Raw genomic sequence first — 24626 nt, 5'->3', positions numbered from 1 at the left:
CATTCTATATGACAAGTCACTTATCCTCTGGGGCAGGTATGTGGTGCAGTGGATAGAGCACCAGTGCAGGAGTTAGGAGGACCTGAGTTCAAATCTCACCTCAGACACTTGACACTCACTAGCTGTGTGACCTTGGGCAAGTCACTTAACCCCAATTGCCTCATCCTGGGTCATCTCCAGTCATCCTGATGAATATCTGGTCACTGGCTTCAGATGGCTCTGGAGGAGAAGTGAGGCTGGTGACCTGCACAGCCCTCCCTCACTCAAAACAAAGTCAAGTGCTAGTCATGTCGTTATTTCTCCGATGGCATGGTCTTCTTCAACAACGAAGGATGAACACACACTTATGCTCTACGGATTTCTGTTTCCTTATCTGCAAAATAACAGGTTGTCCAGAACACTTCCAAGACCTCTTGTAGCACTGAATCTATCAAACTAAGAAACTGACTATGTGAGCCTTCAGGCAGTCATCAAACATTTACTGAACACTTTATTGAGTGCCTACTAAATGTCAGGCACTCTGTTAGGTGCTAAGAATACAAAAAAGGAGGGGCAAGGAGACAGCCTGTGCTTTTGAGGAGCTCACATTCTGATAGAGAAGACAACATGCTAATGACTGGGTACATACTCAACATATACAGAGTGAATGTGAGGTAATTTGAGAAGGGAAGACAAGACCAAGAGCTGGGGACCAACTGACTTAAACTTGGTAAACAAACCCACCTGTGACCCCCTACAGATAATTTGACGCACCTGTTGTCAAACAAAGAGATGAAAGAAATGGAAACCTTCAAATATCTGAGTGTTTGTGGTAATGTGATCAAAACACCTTGATGTTCTAGTTCATTTTTTCATTATGGAGATATTTCCAGACATGTAGGCCTGTCACCCTTCAGGTTAGAAGGGAACCACATATTCCTGCTATAAAATGAGAGTCTACTCTTATAGCTGCAAAGGTTGGCAACTTAGAAAGACATCTCCACCAGCACTGACATGATCCATTTTTGCCCTTGTATCCCCAGAACCTACCACGGTACCTTGTTCACAGGAGGAGCTTTATCAATGCTTGTTGATTGTTTGGCTGATTAATTAAGCTCCCCCAAGAATTATTGGGGTCTATGGGACTCTTCAGTGCCTGGGGAGGGGAAAAATATGCCTAGAAGAAATACAGCCATGAAAGCAGCCTCTTTCTGCCATCCAAGCTCAGTGATGTCGAAAGCATGTTCAGCATTTTCTAATCACTGCTGACTAATGAAAGTCTAATGTCTTGGGATGTCAGGGCAGTTTTTTGTAGCCATCATTAAAGAGCCAATACGAAATATGCATTTGGATGAACTCTGCTAATTCCAACTCTTAGGAAATGGGTGTAACCTTTCGGGTTAAGAAGCCTTGAATTTGGGTTGAGGAGGAGAAGCAATGACTTCTGCAGAGGAGAGTGAGGGAGTATTGGAAGCAGATCATGTTACTAATTCTGGCCCATAAAATCTTGGCAAACTTTTTCTTCAAATGAAAATTCAGAGTCAGAGCATGTATTCTGTGTTGTGAGTTTCACATACTTTTCATTCTTCTGTGCATGAAAAGTACCTTAATCATCTTTTCAAAGGATTGACTGAAGAACTGAAGGAATAGGGACTGGATCTATGATTTCATTAGTATAGAGAATTCCCAGGTAAGGAAATTCCTTCTACCAATATAGGCAAGCTCTTTCTCTGCAACATCTACTGATATATTGAAAGATTAAAGTAATCAAGAATGCCACGGGCATTGGGGAAAGGAAAGAATCACCCCAGTGAATTTCTACTATCTTTTCTTGAAGTTTTTCCAAGATAAAGTACCAAGGAGCAAGCATTTATTTCAGTTGCAAAATACATACTCATACACACACACACACACACACACACACACACACACACACACACACACACACTTCTCAAAAAAGCAGGGCTGGTGATGAGAAGATGACCAGGCTAAAGTCAACCAGCAGCAGCTTCACTGAATAATCTTCTCCTCCTCCTTCATTCCAAGAATCACATTGACCAGAACAAAGGCCACCAATCTCGTGACCCAAGGTCTAAGATCAGAAGATCAAAGGACTTAGAGCTAGAAGGGACTCAAGAGGTCACCTAATTCAAGCCCCTCATTTTATAGAGGACCCGAAGAGGTCAAAGTTCTTGTCCAACATCAGTAAGTGACAGGGTTTGCATTTGATCCCATTGGTCTGATTCCCAAAAGCCCTCTTCTGACACCATCCCACTGCTCTAGTCATCCTGATTTGTATCTTGCCATTGGGCCCAGATAGCTCTGGAGGAGACAGTGAAACTGGTAACCTTGCTCAGTCCTCCCTCACTTAAATCCAAGCCACTTACAAGTCATGGCATCACCTGCCTGATGCCACAGTCCGCTTCAAGGACAAAGGACAAACAACAGCTGCTTGGCCTGATTCAACCTGTTTGACCTTTGATTTAGAACTTGAAGAAACTTTAGAAGCCATCAAGGGAGCCATTAATCAGTCAACAGTTCTCAAGTACCTACTATGTGCCAGCAACTGCTCTGGGCCCTGGGGGTGCAAATATGGAGTAAAACAATCATTATTCTCAAGGGGTGTGCATTCTAATGGGGAAGATCTAAATGTAACATAATAGAATTAATATAATATCACATATATTATAGGTACAGATTAAATATGAAATCATACTAGGCTCTTACTTTTACTCTACACGGTCAGTCAGCTTATGTGTATACATATACACATCTACATAAACACACACATATACACATATATACATGCATATGTATGTATATGTATACAAGTGTATACATATATGTGTATATACACACATACATATGTACAATATAAATAAAGATGTGGAAGAATGTGGGCCAGTAAGTAGATTATGCATATAAAATCCACAAATTTAATTTAATGTTTCATATCCTTAAAATGTAAATTACATGTAAGTGTATATGTACACATATACGTAAAATAATCTACCTACTGGCCCTCATTCTTCCACATCTAGCCAGCACCCTAATCCAGGTTCTCATCACTTCTCACCAATGCTGCTGAAATGGCCTCCTATTGATCTCCTTGACTAGTCTTTCCCTTTTCCAATCCGTCTTCCACACAGGGGCCAGAATGATTTCCCCCAAACACACATCTGTCCCTATTAGGGCTCAATAAATTCCAGTGGCTTCCTATCATTTTGAAGATAAAAAGCAGAGAGTGTTTCTAGTCCTTCATGAGCAGATCTCAAACCACCTTTCCAGCTTTATTCTGTGTAATTCTTCATGCAGCCTAAAGTCTAGCAAACTCTTCTTCTGGTTGTTCTTCAAATACTGTCTGGCACCTACCATTTTCTTGCCTTTGTACTCTCTGTCCCTGGTTTTCTGGAATGCTGTCCACCTCTTAGAATTCATTGCTTTCTTTAAGGCTAGGCTTAGGAAGCCTTCCCTGCTTCACCATCTAGTAGTGCCTTTCCCAGCATTAGCTTACATGTATTTCATACATTCTTTATACGCTTATATATGGACGTCATCTCCTCTACTTAAATTGTAAACTCCTCCAGAGACTGGACCAGAGAAAACAGTAAATAAATTCTTGTTGATATATTGATCTAATTGAATTCCCTTATTTTACATGAGTGAGGTAACTGAGGCCCAGAGGTGCAGAGACTTCAGTTCAACTAACATTTATTCAATTCCTTCTAGACAAAAGGTCCTGAGCTAACCACTGGGGATACAGAAGACAAAAAGCTAGCACTTGGCCTCAAGTCCTTGCTCAATTCAACTGGAAGGATAAAGCATAAAAATAGGAGACAAACCTGGGAGGTATTGTGACTTCTGGGTGCACTGATTCACCTTTCTGGGACTCAGTTTCCCTATCTGTCAAATCAGAGAGTTGAACTAGTTGATGCCCAATGGTGCTTTCCAGATTTTTCTGTATGATTCAGTGACTTCAGTTTGAAACCCAGCTCTGTCACTTAAGACCTGTGTGATTGAGAGCATATTAGTAAACTTTCTACACCTCAGTTTCCTCATCTGAAAAATGAGGTAGTTGAATGAGATGGCTTCCAAGGTCTCTTCATGTCTACATATGTGATCTCCTGAACCAGGTTTGAATTCCAGTTATGGCATTTCTGTCTTTCTGACATTTGTGACATTTTTCAAAATGGCAGGGTCAGTCATTGAAGCTCTAAGCTTCAGTTTCCTCATGTGTAAAGTGAGGGGGCTGGACAAGATCACCACTGAACTGCTCTGTAATTCTGTGATGAAATAGGATATGGCAGCGATTCATCAAAGGTGGCTAATAAATTTGGGGGTTTTGTTGTCTAGTCTGACCAGGTGGTGTAAATTTCATTCCTTTTCCGTATTTTTGTTTTCTAACGGTGATTGAAATACATCCATTTGAAGAGGGGGCTAGAAGCAACCATGTGACAAGTTCCCTAGTTGAAGGGCGTATAAAAAGTGTGGCATCACACAAATATCCTTTCTGATTGTTTTTCTTTAGAATAAAGACACCTGCCCCAGGTTGCTGTCTTGTCCAGTCCCTCAGTGCCGGTTATAGCGATTTGCAGAAAGAGGCTGGGAGAAAGGGCCCTTTGGTAAACACAAAGAGGGTAGACGGGAAACTGTTTAATAACGGTAGTAAAAAGCGGGCTATTTTTGACATCTGGGTTAATGTCCATTATGTCCCATATGCTTTCCAAATGTGTGTAGCCTGCCCCCAGATACAAAAACAGATACCCATTCACGGAGGCAGTGGCGGCCAGCCCCCTGCCTAACTGATTGCACATGGTGCCGACATGAACACAGGCTGGCCACTGATAGGGTAATTAACAAAGGCCTGCCACAGGACGGGCTGGTTATTCTGAGGAAATGGCGATCCTGCAAAGCTCTTCCATCAGGAGACTCCAGGCTGAGGAAAACCCAATAGGGCCATTCCTGTTTCTAAAACATCTATAACCTTACATCTGTGTTATTACTTAGCATCTTTTAAATGTGTCCTGAATGGATTTCCAGTTTCCTCATGAAGATTTATTTATTATTGTTCTCATCAAAGTAGCAACAAATTATGTTAAATCATTTAATTTTCTTGTGAGGACCCGCCACCTTGAAGCCATATTTCAAAAATATGAGTGGAAAGCAGTACTTTTTGATTGAGAGTAGCCTTCTACCATTAGATGGAACCTGAGAATAGAAATGTGGCTCTCTGTAGGGCACAGTGGGTCCTGGAGGTCCTGCGGGGGAGGGGAGTGCTGATTCAGCTCCCATGACCAAACAGTTTGCTGTTTACCCTCCCCTGGAGATAGATGGCAGTGAATAGAATGAGTCTCATGGTTTTGTCGGTGAGGAAACTGAATTGTGGAGAGGCGAAGTGACTTTTCCAGAATCATCTAATTAGTCATTTCCAGGGAGAGGTTACACACCCAAGTCTTCTGATTCTAGGAGCTCCAATGTTCCTTCTAGAATACCAAGCTGCCTCCATTCAACAGGAACTACAGCAAAACAGGAGAGATTCTAAGTCACGTTTGTACATGAAGCCAAGGAGCTTCACCACTGAGGTTGAGTGACTGTGTGTATGCCATTAAATTGAAATATTGTCTTTCCTAAAATTCAAAAAACTGCAAGAAGTCCATGTGGAAGAGTTCATGAGGTGCCATTTTGGACTCAGCTGCTCCTCTTCGCCTCAAGAACACTCTAGTGATATCCATCTACCACTTGGGCAGAATGGAAAAGCTAGAGGTTGGCCCAGGGCCAGTTTCCACCCAGCATGGACCTCCTAACTGTAGTATTAGTTCTGCTTTAGCCAGTTGGCATTAGGCAGCATGGACTGGTCCTGTCTCCTTAAGAGAAGACATCTGCTAGGTTCCAACCCAAATTTTGATGAATTAGCTGCATCATTTGGGGCTAATGTGATTGTTTCTTTAAAATGTAGGCTGAACGGAGACTTGTTTAGTTGAAATTTCCCCTAAACACCTTCTTTAATCTGAGAAAGAGCCTACAAACTCTTCATTCACCACAACCTTTATCCCCAGACACTGCCAAATGACAAATACCGACTTCCTTGTCAATAAATGCACATATGCATGAATGTACACACACGCATATGCATATGTGGGCATAGGCATACGATTTCATCGGGGAAGGAAACTCCCAATGGGAAAAGTCCCTCCACTTTTATGGATCCGTACCTTGAATTGCCTGTGTTAATCAGTCAGTCAATAAGCATGCATTTAACTCTTACTACACTCTGGACATGGCAATAAGTACCTGGAAAACAAAGAAAGACAGAAGATATCCTCTGCCCTCAAGGAGATCATGATCTAATAAGGGAGACAACAGGCAAACAAACTATTTACAAACAAGCTATCTGCAGGACAAATGGAGCCAAAAGAAGTTAAGTCACTTGGCCATGGTCACAGCTAGCATGTGTCATAGTCAGTTCTTCAAGTACTATGTGAATGGGAGCTAATGCAGAGAATATCATTCTGCAGAGGCAAGAACAGGAGATTTGGAGTCAGAGGTTATTGTTCAGTCATTTCGCAGTCATGTCTGACCCTGTGACCTCATTTGGGGTTTTCTTGGCAGAGATGCTAGAGTAGTTTGCCATTTCCTTCTCCAGCTCATTTTACAGAGGAGGAAACTGAGGCAAATAGGGTGAAGTGACTTGCCCAGGGTCACACAACCAGTAAGTGTCTGAAGTTGGATTTGAGCTCAGGAAGATGAGTCTTCCTGCCTCCAGGTATAGAATGCTATCTACGGTGCCAAGAGGACCTGGATTTAAATCTTGACTTTGACGCTTTTTAATTCTGTGACCTCTAGCATGACACTTTATATCTCAGTAAAATGAGTGGAATGGCCTCCCAAGACCCAAAGGTAAGCTTCTCTGGTTCTGAAAGCCTACAATGTTACGGGTGTTGACCTCTGAGGGCTCATTTTCCTCCTGTAAAATAAGGGAGTTTGACTTGATAGCCTCTAAGGTGCCTTCTAGCTCGAAATTTATCATCCTATGATCTCCATCCATATCCATTATACAATATTTCATATGGATGTGTTTTAGCAAGGAATCACCTTATATCCATCCCCATCGGATAATATATATGTGTATATACGTACATATATACACACACATATACATATATACACACGTACATTTATGTATGTTTGTGTCTATGTGTGTATATGAGAGAAAGCGAGTGCATGATAAATGGTATTTACATAATTTAATATTTTAATTCATTTAATAATTTAATTTACATAATATAATCCTAAACACATACGTAGTCATGTATGAACAAAAAGAAAACTCATGTATCACATGCCCACAATATGCCAGGCATCACACATGGATTTATCACCTGCCTACATTCTCCATTCACATGGATACATCGATGTGTGCATGGACCTAGACACACACATATGAATGATTTCATAAAATAAAGCCCTGCCTGTTTCCCAAATGCCGTCTACCTCTGCCCCACACTGTTGTGCCAACTTAAAAGTTCCCAGGACAAAAAGGTACAACTAACTAACGAAAACAAGGAAAAGGTAAGAACTTCATCAGCCTCCAACCAGAGCCTCCACCACGCGGAGATGCCAAGACAGCCAAGACACTTGCCGAGTTAAGTGAAAAGGTACAAAGCTCGTTGAAATTTATAGCATTCCTTCAGCGTCCCTCTAGGAGCCTGGCCATGAGCCAGGGTTCCTTGTTAAAAATTTGTTAAACGTGTTTGGCATTAATGCAAACACAGAGCGCTCATTTGTTACGAGGTCTATCGGAATGCATTCATTGAAGGCAATGAAGTCGTTACTAGAAAAGAAAAAAAAATGTTCATTAAGTCCATTTAAAAAATACAATGATGTATGCAGCACATAGCGATGGCGCCCCAGTGGCTGTACAAATATCTGACAGAATAACCACAAGTTGTGTTTGGTTTGAAACTGGAATCTTTGAAAGGGAAGGAACAGAACACAAACGGGTTTTGTTTGTTGTCAAAACTGATGTTAGCCTTTCTTGTTTGGGGCAGGTCAGAGTCCCGACGTTGGCCAAAGCGTTTTCTCCGGCTCCCATCAGTGAAACACGAGGGTCAAAACTATGCCCAGGGAACGCTCTGCGTTCACATGGGAGGAGGCGGCATGCTCCTTCCTACATCCTAGAAGGGAGGTTGAGTCCACAAGCATCCCCCCCACACACACATACACACACGCACACACACAGACACACAGACACGCATACACACACATACACACGCGCGCGCATATACACACATGCACACATAGACACACGCGCACACACAGACACACACATACATACATGCACACACACACTTTCTCTAGGAAAAGCTCTGATTTTCTTGAGAATCTCTTCAGCAGCTGGGATCCCTCGTGAACTTGTAATTGTCGGATGCTATTGGATTACGCGGGAGGCAAAACATTCTGCTTTAATCACAGAGAAAATGAAATTCTAGAAACAAATATCTTCAGCCTTGTTTACAGAAGTGCAACCTTGAGGTTCCCTCCCTCTCTCATCCCCATCTCCCCTAAAATATTCCAAGGAAGTGTCCGATGCTGATTCCCTCATTTGAGGCAGAGGCAGGAAGGACAGCTTTTGTAGAACAGCGGTGGGGGGATACATTACATAATGCATCATTTGGATTTTTGGAATATCTTACTGGAGAGATTACAGTGGCAAAACCCTTCTCAGCCTTCCCAAGATAACCAGCCATGCTGAAGAGGGAATACAGCACAATTACAAAGAATGCTTATCACTTTTGCACAGGACTTAGGAGTTTGATTTTGCATGCTTAACTCCGGGAATGATCTCCTTGGAGTCACTTTCCTCATTCCCCTTCTATCAAGGTTATATCATTATAACTAACGATCATAATAATAACATAAGACTTTTTCCAAAGCATTTCTCAAATATTATCTCAGTATATACTCACAACAACCCTGGGAGGAAGGTGCTATTATCTCCGATGAAAGAAGTGAGGCAGATAGAAGATAAGTGACATGGCCAGGGTCTCACAGCTGCCTAAGCATCTGAGACATGCATGGATGGATGGATGGATGGATGGATGGATGGATGGATGGATGGATGATATAAATATATAAAGGTGCCTAGAGCTAGCATGGAAATGGAAGTTAGAGTCAAAGCTCAATTTGGATGGGAAGATCATTGTGTCATCCATAGCTCTAGGACTGCAAGGGCCATCAGAGGGTATTCAGCATAAATCTCTCATTTTATAGATGAAGAAACTGAAACCCATGAAAGTGACTTGACCAAGATCACTCAGAGAATAAGAACTAGAGGCAACATTTGAACCCAAGTCCTCAGATCCAGCTCTCTTTCCACTCCCTAATTTGGAATTGGAAGGGATGTTGGCAAAGTCTAGGACTTCTTGAACTTTTTCCACTCGACCCTTTCAGCACTTCTTAAATGCTGAAAGTGGAAACTGAAGCATAGAGGGGTGAAATGTTTAGGACCATAGGATCATAGTAGAACCGGAAAGGATGTCAGAGACCCTCTAGTCCAGCCCCTTTCTTTTACAGTTGAGGAAACTGAAGTGCAAGATGATGAATTGACTGGCCCAAGGTCACACAGCTCAGAGGCAGCAGGGGAAGTTATATCCTTCTGACTCCCAGCTTTCCTAACATCACAATCCCTTTCATAATGGGCCAGAGAAGCACTATAGCTCAGAGCTCCTCATGTTGTTTCACACACAGGGCACCAGAAGAGTTCTCACTTAATTGATAGCAGAAGCTCATTGCCACCCCACTCGCAAATCCATCTCTTTCCAAGGTGCCATTTTCATTTTTAAAGTTAAAATCCCTTAAAGATTTTGCTCTGCAGAAAAGTTGTCCTTGACATGTTTTTGTTGACTTAAATGAATGACAAGACTGTTTCTAAAACTGTGTGTGTCTTTTGACCCAAGACAAGTAAGGGAGGCCTAGCCATGACCTCAGAGAGGGTCAGTCCTCCTCAGAAGCCCTTGGAGTGCCTGGTCAGCACAGCTGAGAAGCCAGGAAGTGACTCCAGGAAAGCCTAGATAAGGAAGGGAATGGGGCAGCTGGGCCAATGGCAAAGGTTTCCCACAGGACCCCAAATCCATCAATGGCAGGAATTACACCAAGAGCTCGGAAGAAGTCTTTCCTCCTCACTCTTGTGGAATGCCATTTACTCTCAGGCTTGGGGCTAATTAGGGGGGCTTTTTTTTGAAGATCAAGGTTTTGTGAGCTCTCTGCTCCTTAATAACATGGTTGGTTTGTCTGCCACCTGGGACTAGGCAAGAACTCCCTCCCTTTCTCCCTCCCTAACATCAGGCAGTGCCTTAGGCCAGTACAAGCGCAGGCAGGAAAGCCACAGGGATGCTGCCTCTGGAGCAGCTTAACCTCTTGGCTGCCAAGATCCAGCAACCAGACCAGGAAGTAACCCATGAAAGGAAGGGGGTACCTCCAGCAACCACATGGTCCTTGCTGGAGCATAGAGGGCAAGGGGGAAGAAGGGGATGTCCAAAGAATGATTTCTAGGTGGAAAAACTCATAGATCATCTTTCTAAAGCTGGATGGATCTTTGGAGTCTATCCAGGACCACTCTCAAATTTTACAGGAATGTTAGCTCAAGATCATGGGACCATAGATCAGGAGTAGGAAGGGACTACAAACCACATCCATTGTGACCACTCTCATTTTACAGATGAGGTCGAGAGGTTCCATGACAGCTAGAACCAGAGGCAAAATTTGAACCCAGCTCCTTTGACTCTAAATCCATGACTCTGTCCCTTGGATGCACCATCTCTGAGGACTACAACTTGCACTTTTGCACAGGGGCAGAGGTTTCTCAGGAGAGTTCTCTTCAAATGGACAGTCCATTGATTGTTTTATCAATTGCTTCCTTCAGGATTGGGAAATCTGGGAGTACTTCTGTGAGAAAGGAAGGAAGGAAGCAAGGAAGGAAGGAAGGAAGGAAAGAAGGAAGGAAGGAAGGAAGGAAGACTCAATCAGGTCCTTATTTTGAATGTGGGAATGTGTCCTTGCCTGTAGAGTGTCCCATCTGGGCCTTGTGGCTATGGGTCGTGTCTTGAAGTCCATAAGCCATGGCATTGGGCACCTAGAGCAGCAAGACAAGTGAGCTGCAAAGCACCCAGCCTGAAGCAACCAGGGGAGAGCCCAAACAGGGAGGGATTGACGTGAGCCTCTGTCTTGTTGACACATGCTGGTCCTGGCCTGCTGTGGTCAATGAGCCCATTACAGTTCCCAGCGTGGCCACAGAAAACTCAGTGAGCTCCTGTTCCATTTCTAAATGTGGGGTGCAAGCTGGCCATGAGGTCTGACCCAAATGAGGCAACCCAATGTGCCATAAACACTGTTGCCATTGTCTGCAAAGCAAAATCCATTTTTAAACTATTTATTTTGGGCAGATGGGGGCCTGGGTGGAGTCTTGCATTTGATTAACTATAGCTAATTTCAACGGGGGCGCTAATTTCTTTTTCCTTTTCTGGACAAAGAACCACCCTCCCTCCCCCTCACTAAGAACTTCTGAATAGAAAAATAGTTAAATAAAGTAACCTGGAATCTGTTGCCTATGGGAATGGTCAACCCCTTTGGTGGATCCTAGGGGTACTGAAGTCCCTAGTCCTCAGCCTTCTGGGAAGAAAAAAATAAACTATGCAAATTCCACCTCTTTTCAGCTGAACAAGTGGAGTGTGAAATGAGATTGAAAAGAACACACACAGAGGCCACTGAGATGGAACCTGGGAGTTTAGACATAAATGTAATTTGTGTTTATGGAACAAAATGAGATTGATAATCATATATAGTCCTAAAGAGACTGAATTTTTTTCAAACCCCAAAGTAGCTAAAGAAATTCAAGAGCATAGATTTGGAGTTGGAAGGAGCTCTGGTCCAGTTCCTTCATTTTACACACCAGGAAACCGTGGCCCAGAGAGGTTAAATTATTTGATTCAGGTAGGACAAGTAATCAATCAATAACCAGAGGCAGAATTTGAATGTAGGTCTTCTTCTGACTCTTTCAATCTATGCTGACTCTTTAGTAAAAGAGAGTGTATATGTATTCATGTATGTATATACACATGCATGTATGTGTATAGATGTCTATCTACATAGGCATATCATGTGTGTGAATATATGCATGTGTACATGTGTGTGCACACGCATATGCATATATGTTGTTGCAACCCAATGTTGGAATCTCCCTATTTCTTAGCTAAAGATAAACGTGCTTCAGCTTTTCCAAGCCCTGGACCTACAGAATCCTCCATCAAGATGATCAACACCTGCACACTCCCTGTCAGATTATTTGCATTTTGGTTTCCCACATTACAGTATTTTGTTTCTGATGAATCACTCCTAAGTAGAAAGGGGGAAAATATGTCTAAGGCATTCTTCCCAGCTGTCAACTTTTTTACTATTAAATAGATTCAGCATCTTGTTTTCCGGGTGATTCCAAAGTCATATTTTGTGTTGGAGAGTCAACTGGAGGAATTCTGTCCAGAAGCCCCAAGCAATATATCTTAACATCATAATTTCATTTAGGAGGAATGCAGTGATTCATCATTTATCATTCTGAGATGGAATCAGTTATCTAGAGGATATCAATCGCCTGCTTCTAGGCAACTGATGGAATATTCACATGTCCTACTGACTTGGAGTTTGCTTTTCTGAGTCAGGGAGAGGCTGGATGCTAAACAGATTACTCAGCTAGGTTTTATCATTATGGGCAGAATATCAATCCATGGCTTGACTGAACTGATATTAAACAAAAGTCTCCCCAAATTATAGCCTGGGTATTTGTTTTTGTGCTACTCCCACGCCTCTGTTTGATACTTGGATGAGTTTGGATTGGATTCCATGACTTGTTGCCTTCCAGCCAAGGACTTTCCTTTTCTATATGCGATCTCGGAGGGCCCAGGGGTAGCCAGATCAAGCTGGAATGGATTTGTGTCATTCCCATTTGATTTTCCAGCCTTGGGGATTTCATGTAAGATGAGAATTCATCCCACCCCACCCCCATCCAACATGAAAAGAAAAGTGTGCAGTCAATCCCAACTGACCATTGGCGTTCAGTTAAAAAAAATCTGGCTCTTGAATTTTATTATTAGAGGCTATATAATATTTAGGTTTATGTGCACACTTCCCTGCTCCCTCGATCCCCTCCCCCCTTAAGATTTGGAGTCAAGAATCCTGTTTCCATCCCTTATTAGCTATGTGACCTCTGACAATTGACTTAACTGTTCTGAGCTTTTGTTCCCCCATCTGAAAAATAACAGAGTTGGACAAGATGACCTCAGAAAGTCCGTTTCAGCTCTATCTATATCTCAGGGATACTTTTGCTTAATGAAAACAAACTACAGAGAGTCAGATTTAGTCTTGGTAGAAGGGGAAAAAATCTTAATCATCAATCAGTATGTATCAATTAAACCCTTACAACATGCTGAGCAAGAAGAATAAAAAGATAGGCATTAAACATCTCTGATCCCCAGGGAGTTTACACTTATTCTGATAGAGCTTATAGACCTGGAGCCTTCCAAAATTCCAATGGGATGCCTTAGGAGATAGTGATCTCCCCATCATTGATGGTCCCCAAGCAAAGTCTGGATGAACCCTGGTTAGGTATATTATAGTAGGGATTCTTCTGGGAGAAGAGAGAGAGGGTCAGCAGGGAGGCTGGCCTGAGAGATAGGAAGGTCTGGATTCAAGTCTTGTCTCTGAAACCTACTGGCTGTGTGACCCTGGATAAGTTGCTTAAAGTCTCTGTGCCCCTAGACAACTCTCTAAGACTCTCAGGTGCAGAGAAGGTGCCCACTTGCTTTAGGAGAAAGAATTTCCTCATCTCAGAGACCCCTGGAGCCATGAAATCACAGATTCATCCTTGGGAATTTAAGTTGGACAAGATGGTCGCTAAGACACTGAAACCAAGTTCAACCTAGTTAACATTGAAGATGCTTTCTCCCAGATGAGATGGTAACATCTGCCAGGTGAGTCACAAATTTACCACTTAGAAATCAAAGTGCCCTCAAAGGGAGTTCTTTCATCTACTTTTGTTTCTAAAAATTTTGAAAATTCAAAAGGGGAAAATATAGGCACATAATATGGGGACTCATTCTAAATTCTTCTAAGAAGGTACAAATGGAAAGAAGGTATAATGTAGTGAAGTAAAGATGGTTCTGGGAGTCTGAAGACTTGGATTTGAATGCCACTTCAAATACCCACTAGGAGTTTGACTCTGTGCAGGTAATTTAAACTCTCAGAGACTCCTTTAGAAGGTAATCTTCTAAAATTAGGCTAAAGAGGAGTTACCCATCTACTTTGGTGAATGGAGTTTCCACACTGGTACTTCCCCACACTGACATAATTGGAGATTTGGGGAACAACCACCCCCGCTTGAGTAGAATGAGACAGAACCCCTCTACTAGGCTGGGGGGAATCCCTCAGGAAAAATGAGGTGGTTATGGCCAAGAACTGCAAGAGATGGGCAGGTGTAGATGAGTCGAGATCTGCACCAAGAAAGGCAGGGCTATAGCCATGAGATCACAGATAAATCTGAGGATGAGATAGGTTCCTTTTGAAATAATATTACCCCATCCTCCAGTGAGATCAGATACAGAAGGCAGTCTGTAAACCATACTGTGATTGTTTATTGGTGGAGGAGATAAAGAGCTGGCCTGGGAGTCTGGAAGGAGTGAATGAATAAAAAATGAAATTACTTACTGTATATCAGTGCTGTGCCAAGTACCATCTCTGTTCTTAAGGGGCTGCTCACTCTAATGGGGGAGATGACATGTATAGGAGGCAGTAGTAAAATTAGTGAGAATACCTGGATTCTAGTCCTGCCTTGGACCCTTCCTGGCTGTGTGACTCTGGACAGGTCACTTAACTTTTCTGTGTGCAGGCTATTCATGAAGACACAAAGTCACAGAAAAAGTCTCCTTTTTTTGGTAGACGGAGTTTCTCACCTAACAGAGATGGAATCACAGATTCGGGGGTTTTTTAAAGCTTTTTTATTGTTTTTAATATTAGCTAAACACCCAGGACTGATAGAGTGTCTGGGCACCAAAAAGGGAAGATAATAACATTAACAATAAGAAATTCTATTTCCATAGCACTTTAAGGTCTGTGAAGCATTCTGCATGGGTGATCTTGTTTGAGCCTCACAACTCTGAGAGGGCGGTGCTATTCTTATGCCCATTTGACAGAGGAGGAAACAGAGTCTGGTACTTTCAGTCACTTGCCCCAGGACTACCTAGCTAGTTTATGGGGCAGGATATGAACTCAAGTCATTGTGACTCATACCCAACTAGCTGCATTAGACCTGTGGGGCACTTCTAGGTCCAGTGCTAAATCCTAATTCTGTTTAAGGAGTGGGATTGTGTATGCCCGGGATATCTACCCTTGTCCCATTAGGCTCTAAGTAAGCAGGGTAACTTTGGAGCTCCCTCTGGGGTATGAGTGCTCAGTCACCTCCAATCTCCCTTCTCCCTCAGGTCCTCCTGTGGATGCAGGAATGTTTGCCTAGCACCCTTCTGGGAGAACTATTCTGTTTTCTTTCCCTTACTTACTAGCTCTTTGCTGATCATTCAAGGCTCATTTCCTGTGGCAGGTACACACCTAGATGGGAAACCTCAGGAAGGCCTCCTAAGTTGTCATGGTTTAAGCCACCAGAAGGAGCAGTTGTTGCACATGTTGGGGAGGTGAGGCCTGAGTTGTTGGATCTGGGAAGGCCAGATAGGTTTCCTGACTTGCTCAGAAACAGGGGCCAAAAAAATGATATATCTCACATTCTTTCACAGCTTGTTTTGGCCAAATAGAGAAGGAGAAAGAAGTTACAATTTTTATTCTTTAGCAGGCTGACCTGTTAAATCATGCAGGCGCCCAGCCTGAGCCAAAGGAAGAGACCCCAGTGGAAATTAAGGTAAAGGAAATCTGGTGGTCAGGTTTGCTGGTACTTCAGGCTTTTATAAGTGCAGTATCTTTATAAAAAAGGGTGTCTTGTAGAAAGTCTTAGCTCTGGAGTCGGAGCACTGGGTTCAAATCCTCCATCTACTACTGTCTTTTGTTTATATCCCCTAGGTCAGCCCTCTCTGGGTTTTGGCTTCCTTCTCTGGAAAATAAAGAATGAAGATGAGGTGATATCTCCCAATCACAGAGCTGGAAGGGACTTTGATGAGGAAGCAGAAGCACAGGGAGGGTGATTTGCCCAGCGTCACATGGCTAGGAAGCAGGCAGGGGAGGAGTTTGAACCCAGGTCTTTCTGATTCCACATCGTTGCAGCACAAGATTTCTAAAATCCTTCAAGCTCTCTCTGCCCCAGTTTCCTCATACACAAAGTGAGCATCATCATCACCTGTACTTAGGATGCATGGAGGCATAAGTGAGACAATGTTTCTAAAGTGCTTCGCAGTCCTAAATGGGCTTTATTAGCTGTTCCCAAGTTCTCAGGTTCTTATTCCTCTCTTAGGGCTATGCCCATTCTAAATCCTGTGATCATGAGGGTGAAAAAGAAGGAAAACAAACACAGTCCAAGGAAGAGAAAGTACTACACGCAGCATCCTCTTATTGGGTCAAAATCAAGGACTAAGCATTATGGGAAGCCCTGGGCAAGGACTTTCATGTCAATTTGGAGCCAATTTCATAACCATTGTGGCTGAGGAGCATGGCTGAGTCCCCTTAGAGAACTGAAATATCAGTATGATTATTGGCAGGCTGAGGAGGACAAAGATTGGTTCCCAGAGCTTTAAAGCACATTATGAAACAAAGAAACTCTCAGATTCTCTCCCAGTGATTCTGCAACATCACAGATTTTGGAACAATCTAATCTAATGAGGTAGCTAAGTGTGGTAGTGGATAGAGTGGCCTGCCTAAAGTCAAGAAGACTCATCTTTCTGAGTTCAAATCCAGGCTCAGACACTAGCTACCTGTGTGACTCTTAGCAGGTCCCTCGTCCTGTTTGCTTCAGTTTCTTTCAACATATAGCAAGTTGGAGAAGGAAATGGGAAACCATGCTAGCATCTTGGCCAAGAAAACTCCAAATAGGATCACAAAAATCAGACACAAGTGAAAATGACTGAATGACAGTCTCCAAGAAGAAATATGAGATAGTGGAGAGAGTGCTGGTCTTGGAACAAGGACAACCTGAATTTTCTGGGAACCGGAAACATCTTCCTCTCATATGGTCTGGCTGTGTGCAATTGGGTAAGGCACTGAAACTCTCAGTGACGATGATGATAATGACGACGATGAGGAGGAGGAGGATGGTGGTGATGATGATGATGGTAGCTAGGACATATTTTAAGTTTATCTCACTTGATCCTCCCAAAAACCTTATTCTAAAGGTGTTAACATTTTGCCCTTTTTATAGGTGGGTAAACTAAGGCAGAGAGAGATCAACACAAGCTCAAGGGCACACAGCTAGTATCTGAGGCCAGATTTGAACTCAGGTTTTGCTAACTCCAAGTCTAGCACTCTGTTCACTGGCTACCCAGCTGCCTCTGATGGGTGCTGGACAATCTCTAAGATTATAAGTCGTATCATAGGGGTCACTTGCATTGGTAGAGGGAATTTCCTTACCAGTAGATACTGACATGAATGACACCACAAGGTTCGTCCCCATTCCCACGATTTCAGAAGAAGTGAAGTCACAAGAAAGATGCATATGGGAATGTATTCCTAGTGATGAAATATTATGAGAAAACTGAGACACAAAAGGTTGAGTGACTTGTCCAAGGTCACAAAGCTAGTAAGTATCTGAGGCCAGATTTGACTCAGACTCTCCTGACTCCAGGCCCAGCACTCCATCCACTGAGCCACCTAGCTATTCCATATAGTACCTTACAAACCTTAAAATCCTTTAAAGTGTTTTCTGTGTCTTCATCTGCATCCTCAGGTGCTCATCAGTGATAGGTATAGAGCTCAGGGGCACTGTTCAACCCTAAGGACTTTGTGTGTGCAGACAACGCCCCAGAGCCTTGCTACACAAGAGCAGCTCAGACGGCAGAACAGGGGGGAGGCCAGCTACTTGAGCCTGTGGGTTTGGTCCTGGAAATCCCTCAAGCATCTCTCCCCTCTCCCCCATGCAAGCTCCATGACACCTTCCACATGGTCCCATAGCAAGGATGGTGCAACCATATCGTTCTATTATATGTACTTCCCAAAGGGTGGGAAGAGAATTAGTGAAGGAGGGAGTGAAAAGTCAATATTTGTCCACTGAGAACTGTTTTGTTTGGAGCTTGAGGGTCCCAACAGGTTCCTTCAGATATTTCACTACATGTGGTCTTGAGCTCATGAGGTCACCTTGTCCTGAGGAAACCTCTAAAGATGAGAACACATGAAACATACAAACAGTCTTCCCGGGGTGTCCCAAGCAGGAAGTGGAGGGGGACCCAGCCCTTGCACCCCAGCCCAGCACAATAAAGTGACCTGTCCAGCACTCCCGGCTCTGCATCCTCCCAGTAGCTCAGACAAAGCAGGCCCCAGGCCTTCCTTTGTGCCCATCAGCTGTTCCCAGCTGGAAGCGGTAATATCATCCGCTTCCAGCCGTGAGCAGCTGAAACAGCTGACAGCGGGGGCTCCCAGGCAAGAGAGAGCACAGATGTTCTTGCACCTTATGTGGGGAGAGATGATACTAGGGGCCACCTTTATTTTGGGGGGCTGCCCAGAAAGGAGGGTTTCCTCATCCTGGTATATTGGGGGGGAGTTAAAAATAGCACAATAATAAAGTCAGAGAATCAATGCTAAAGGATGGATAGAGTAAAGGAAAACCAGGAAAGACAAGAGGAAGAATGCCAAGGCCCTAGGCACTGCCACCTAAGCAAACCCTCCAGATAAAAATCTGAATTTAGCAAGAGATAAATTAGGAAGTGGCTAATCACTATCCAGAAGCATATTCCATCTTCTAGAAGGACCTACCATAAGATGTCTTTAGGATAGGATATCATTGGTAAGGGCTGCATTGGGTGGGTAGATGGTGACATGGTTAGGCCTGCCTCTTAAGAAAATCCTTTGGAGATATGTGCACAGTGGCCTAGGGTGGGGAGAGAGACCAGGTAGGGAGGCCAATTTGAAGGCTTTTTCATTAGTCCAGGTGAGGAGGGATGAGGTCCTTGCCTGATTTGATGAAGAGAAATGACTCCTTGAGGGGAGAGGAGGGAACAGATGGGAGAGGGTCCTAGAGAGAAGAAACAAGAAGATCTGGCGGCTCATTGAATGAGCAGGGTGAGACACTGAGGATGGGTTGTCAGTAATGGGAATTTCAAAGATGACTGGGTTTGGAGGGAAAGAGAATGAATTCTGTTTCACATTGATGAAGAAGAATATTCAGAAAACAATTCTCAAATAGTGAGATAGGGGAGCTAGACCGTAGTTCATCTGCAAAAAAAAATATATCTAGGGCATTTTAGTGGTCAAACTCAATATGAGCTGATAGTGTGTGTGTGTGTGTGTGTGTGTGTGTGTGTGTGTGTGTGTGAGAGAGAGAGAGAGAGAGAGAGAGAGAGAGAGAGAGAGAAAGAGAGAGAGAGAGAGAGAAAGAGAGAGAGAGAGAGAGTCATGAAACCTACTGAATCCATCAGCTTCATTGGTGAATCTCAGAATGTCTTCCCATGGTTGGAAGACATGCCAACAGTCACCTAGTTCAACCCATACTTGAAAGGAATTCCCAGGACGATATACCCCACACTGGGCCTCTGCTTGAAGACCTCTAGAGAGGGGAAACTCACCATCTCTCACAGGAGTCCAATTTACTTGGGGGCAGGTCTAATGGCCAGGAAGGTTTTTCCTGCCCTTCATCCTCAATTGGCCATGTTTGGTTCCATACTCAGGACAAGTCCAATCCCTCTTCCCATGGAACCATTCTCAGACTTGACAGCTGTTGGATTCCCCCCAATTTTTTCTTCTCCAGGCCCCGATGACCAGGGCTAAGAAGCTGCTAGATGGGTGATATTCTCCCCAGATAAAATCACATCTGGAGAACAATGTCCCACTAGTTTGGGGAACTCACTTTGGGAAAGATGTAAACAAGAAGAAGTAGGAAGGGAAGAGGGAGACCAGCAGAGTGGGATGTTAGGGACTGGGCCTTCCCAGGACTGGCTGCAAGAACTAGGAGAAAGGACTCAGGAACAAAGTGAGGGCATCTTAGGATCATAGGCTGAGAGCTGAAGGGCCATCTGAGGTCAGTTAGTCCCAATGGCCTGATTTCAGAGAAGAGGAAGCTAGTACCTAGAGAGGTAATGAGACTTCCCAAGATCACACAGGAGGTGATTTAAGTACACTCCAGTGGGCTTTTTTCCCCAATATGACATATTAAGTCCTTGAAGGGCTGGGATCAGATTTTCTCCCCTTGGACTCAGAAGATGGAATTATGAGCAGCAAGTGGAAGAGATAGGCAGGTAAATTTAGGCTTGATCTAAGGAATGGCTTGGTAACACTGACAGCTGAAAATTGAAAAGGCTGCACTGGGTGACTGTGAGTGCCTCATGACCAAATTCCTTCAAGTGAAGGATGGATGAGACTTTGGTGGAGTCAGAGAAAGGATTTTGGGCAAGACAGGGTTGAAATAGATGACATTTGAGGTCCCTTCCAGCTCTGGTATTCTACAATCCCTTAAACAGATTATTAAGAAAAAGTAACCTCAGATCTCCCAAGAAAATAGACATAATTCAAGTGAAATCATTCAGGGCAAAAAGGAAAGAGACATTAATAAAAGTTGTTCTTGGCTCATCAGTAGGAAAAAAGAAAAAGAAAAAAGAACTTCCTAAATCACAATGTGACAAATCCTTATTGATCTATCCATTTCTTTCTTCTTTTCCAGAGCTCCTTGCCTTTTTTTACTTGGTTTTCTTTTGAACCATAGCTGCTGGTAGAAAGTTTTGGTGTCTAATACATTTTTGTTTTAATCAAATTGAATCCATGCGAAATAATCTCCAAAGAAATCAAAGAGCCAGTTTCTGGAAATGTTATCACTGAAGCATAGATTAGAAAGATGTACTGACTACAATCATTTTCTAATGCCTCATTGCATTGATTAGATGCTTACTATGTACCAAGCATGGTACTAAACATGGGAGATGCAGATTTTTTGAAAGCATGGCACTCTTTACTCTCAAGGAGTGTACCCTCTAATCAGAGAAGATAACCCAGAGATGCAAGGTCAGTTTTAGGGCAGACAGAAAGACCCCAAAGTCCTAAGGATGCTACAGCAGGACACAGAGCAAGACCCAGGATCCTTAGGCTGTATCATATAATGAGAGCTACCTTTGATTTGGGACTTTAGAGTTTATAAAGTACTTTTCTTATTTAATCTCATTTTACCTTCACAACTCGAGGAGCAAAGTGCTATTATTATCCCAATTTTACAGGTGAAGAAACTAAGACTTAGTTTCTTAGGACCTTAGGTCTTAGAATCACATAGCTAATCAACATCTGAAGCAAGATTTGAACACAGGTCTTCCCAGTTCCAAGTCCAGCATTTTTGCACTATGCTGCCTCACTTCCTGTATATAAAGTTATCAAACAGCTAGTCATTCAATCAACAAGGCTTGATTAAAAATCTGACATATTCTAGATCCTATGCAAGGCACTAGGGATCCAAAGACAGAAATGAGGCAGTCTTTGCCTGCAAGGAGCTTACAAACTAACAAGGGAAGATACGGGCCTAATAAGGTCATTGAAGTGGAGGGGTGGGAGTTACTCATAACTAGAGAGATCGAGATCGGGAAAGGCTTCATGCAGAAGGTGGCCCTTAAGTTGAGAAGGGGACTTAAAGGAAGACTCTAGCCCGTTGGGTGACCTCCCAATAATGAAGAGTATGGGAAAGCATGCTGGAAAGTAATTCAGGATAAGCAGGTGTCATGGTCTACAGCATTGACAAGAAATCCTGCATTTTATGTGAAATCACAAGTTGGCTAGAGGGCTGGACTAGCCAAAGATGGCATACCTCACTTGGACACAGAAGTTTTATTCTGATTTCATCAATACCAAGTCATTGGGTGATTTTGGAAAGTCTGCTGGCACTGGGAACTGGGAATATATTCAGAAATTATCTTTCAGGATGTTTGTCTTGGTTTCCACAAAAGCCAAGTCTTTGAAGAGTTTATTTTTAAAATTGGTGAAAGGAAGCATCCTGGAGAAAGGAGTCTGCCTAGATCTTGAGCCTATTTTCCTATCTACTTAAGACCTGGGTTCAAGTCTGAAATCCTCTGGCTGTGTGACCCCAAGCGGATCACCTGACTTCTCATCATGAATCTAGGGAACTCTCTAAGGCTCCAAGTTGCTGAGAAGCTGATGACCTGAATTGGTACAGAATATTTCCTTCTCTGGGAGTCCCCCGTGTCAGCAAAACCTCAGGTTCTGTCCCTGAAAAGCAGGACTTGTTTTTAAAAAGCCTTAAAATAAATATCTCCGTGTCTCTATCACCTCCATTCTCAATGTATTCTCTCCCTTTGTCCTTTTCAGAGAGCTCCGTACCTTTCAGAGAGCCATCTGATACAAGAAAGAATAAAAGAGTGAGAAATAAAAACAGACAAAACTAACCCACTGAGACTGTGACAATATCTGTAGCATTTCATATTCACATCCATGACCCTGGGGGGAGAAACAGGGGCCACAGAAGGCGCTGCCAACCTCCCTTTTCAAGGTGCTCATGTTACACGGAGCACCAAAGTGACACATGCAATTTACATGAAGGGGTATATTACTGACCCTTAACAAAGAAACACAAACATTCTGGGGATGAAGCAACTGCTGAGTCGCTCTGTAGACAAGGGCTGCTCTCCAAACATGGCTCTGAGCTCCGACTGCCCAAACACTGCTGACAGGGTACATCTGTGCCTACTCTCTCTCAGGCACCATCCAAGTGTGGGCAACAAAAAAAGGGGAAAAATCCCTACTCTGGAGGAGCACATCAAAGTATTTAAATATCTAATACCACATTGTCTGTGTAGAGTCAGGCTGGGAAGCCCTGGACTGGATATCAGTGCTGCCTTTCACATTAATATACTGTGTGACCTTGGGTAAATCACCTAATATCTGGACTTGGATTTTGGTTCTTGGTAAAATGAGGGTGTTGGATTAGATGAACCCTAAGTTCACTTCGGGGGCTGGTATTCCACAGTTTATTAAGTCATCAAAGCTTGGATTTGACTGGGAGCTCAGGGATTGCCTTGTCCAATCTACATTTGAATGTGATGTCTCCCCCCATCCCTATAGTACACTGAGTGGGTGGCTATTCAGACTTTGAATTCCTCCAGTGAAGGTTCTGAACCAAGTGTCCGCTTTGGGATGACTCTTCATTCTCCATGTTCATTTCTTTCCAAAGGCATCATTAGTCATTCTGCAAGCCAGGACAGGCACCCAAAAGAGGGAGGTTGGGAAAGATTTAGACTCCAGGACCCAAGGACAGATGGGGAAAGAGATCTCAGAACTCAGGAAGGTAGAGGGTCATTGTGGGGTGAGGGAGCAGCTTAAGGTCAGGCTAGAGAAGAGCTCACCTGGACGGCAGCCACCAGAGAGTAGGTGAGGTAAGTGTTAGGGGATAGCTTTCCATTTTCACTACAGCTAGGTACCACTGGAATAGTAAATCCCCTGAAATGGTGGCATGGATTCAAATTTGTACTATTTGAAGTTATAATTGTATAAAATATGGTAAGTGGTTCCTGCCCAGTGGAAACATGCTGTGTGTTTTCAAATAATTGTACCACTTCAGGAGATTGTTTCTTCCTACTAATCCTGACCTAGCTAGAATCATTCTTGAAAACCAGGTACCCACCAAAGTTGTGTTCATTTGATAAAAGACCTCAAGTGATGTCTGCCCCTTATCACTTTTGGCACCCTGAGTCAAAGCTTTGGCCATCCCACCCTAGTTCCAGCTCCAGTCCTTTTCCTTTCTATAGAGATTGTAAAATCTGCCTTGCAAAGTCCAGGTCATTTTTTTTCTTATGCTATGTCCTGAGTTTCCTCAGCAGCAATTTATACCCCAGTCGGAACTACCCCCATATTCACTAGTCATTTATACATTTATCTAAATAATGGCCAAGTGTGGAGGAACTTGGAACCATTTTCCCATCCCCACAGCATAGGAATCCATTGGCAAGCCAAGAACTGGCTCACTGTGGTGCATCACACCCTTTCAGAAGTCTGAGGAACAACCCTCTCTGTTGATCTCCCTGTCACCAGAGGCTACAAATGGATGCCCGACAGAGGCCAGTTTTCAACTGAGGTGCAAATATTACTGAGATTATCAGCTTCAAAAGGCAAGCTGTCTTTCTTCATTAGAGATCTGCGGAAGAGCAGCGAAATCCCAAGACAAGCCAGGGAGAAATGGAGTCCATGGGCCATGGAACTTGGCTTGTCTTCATTTAAAAATCAATTCCAAGTGTTAAAAGCGTTACAGGGCTCAATTATGGAAGGGGGAGAAGCCCATCAAACCAGAACACCTTTTGAGCTTAACACATGAACATGATTTGACTTCTAACCCCACTACATGGGAATACTTTGATTGTGAGGTAATACCCAAGCCTCGGGAGCCGCAATGCCCTTTGAAGTCTGCCTGGAGACCCTCATTAGGCTGTTTTTCTGAGTTCTATCAGCCCACTGATTTTTCCAAAGTCTTTTTT

At 43.3% G+C, this 24626-nt stretch overlaps 1 protein-coding gene across 5 annotated transcripts in view; it reads right to left on the bottom strand.

Moving 5' to 3' along the window:
* The window catches only part of ERC2 (ELKS/RAB6-interacting/CAST family member 2), a 1010504-nt gene that overhangs the window by 4095 nt on the left and 981783 nt on the right, over positions 1 to 24626 (bottom strand). The window lies entirely within an intron of this gene.

Source organism: Notamacropus eugenii, chromosome 3 (genome assembly GCF_028372415.1).
Source record: "Notamacropus eugenii isolate mMacEug1 chromosome 3, mMacEug1.pri_v2, whole genome shotgun sequence".
Taxonomy (NCBI): Eukaryota; Metazoa; Chordata; class Mammalia; order Diprotodontia; family Macropodidae; genus Notamacropus; species Notamacropus eugenii.
Note: the sequence above shows the minus strand (reverse complement) of the source record. Positions and strands in the feature narration are given on the sequence as shown.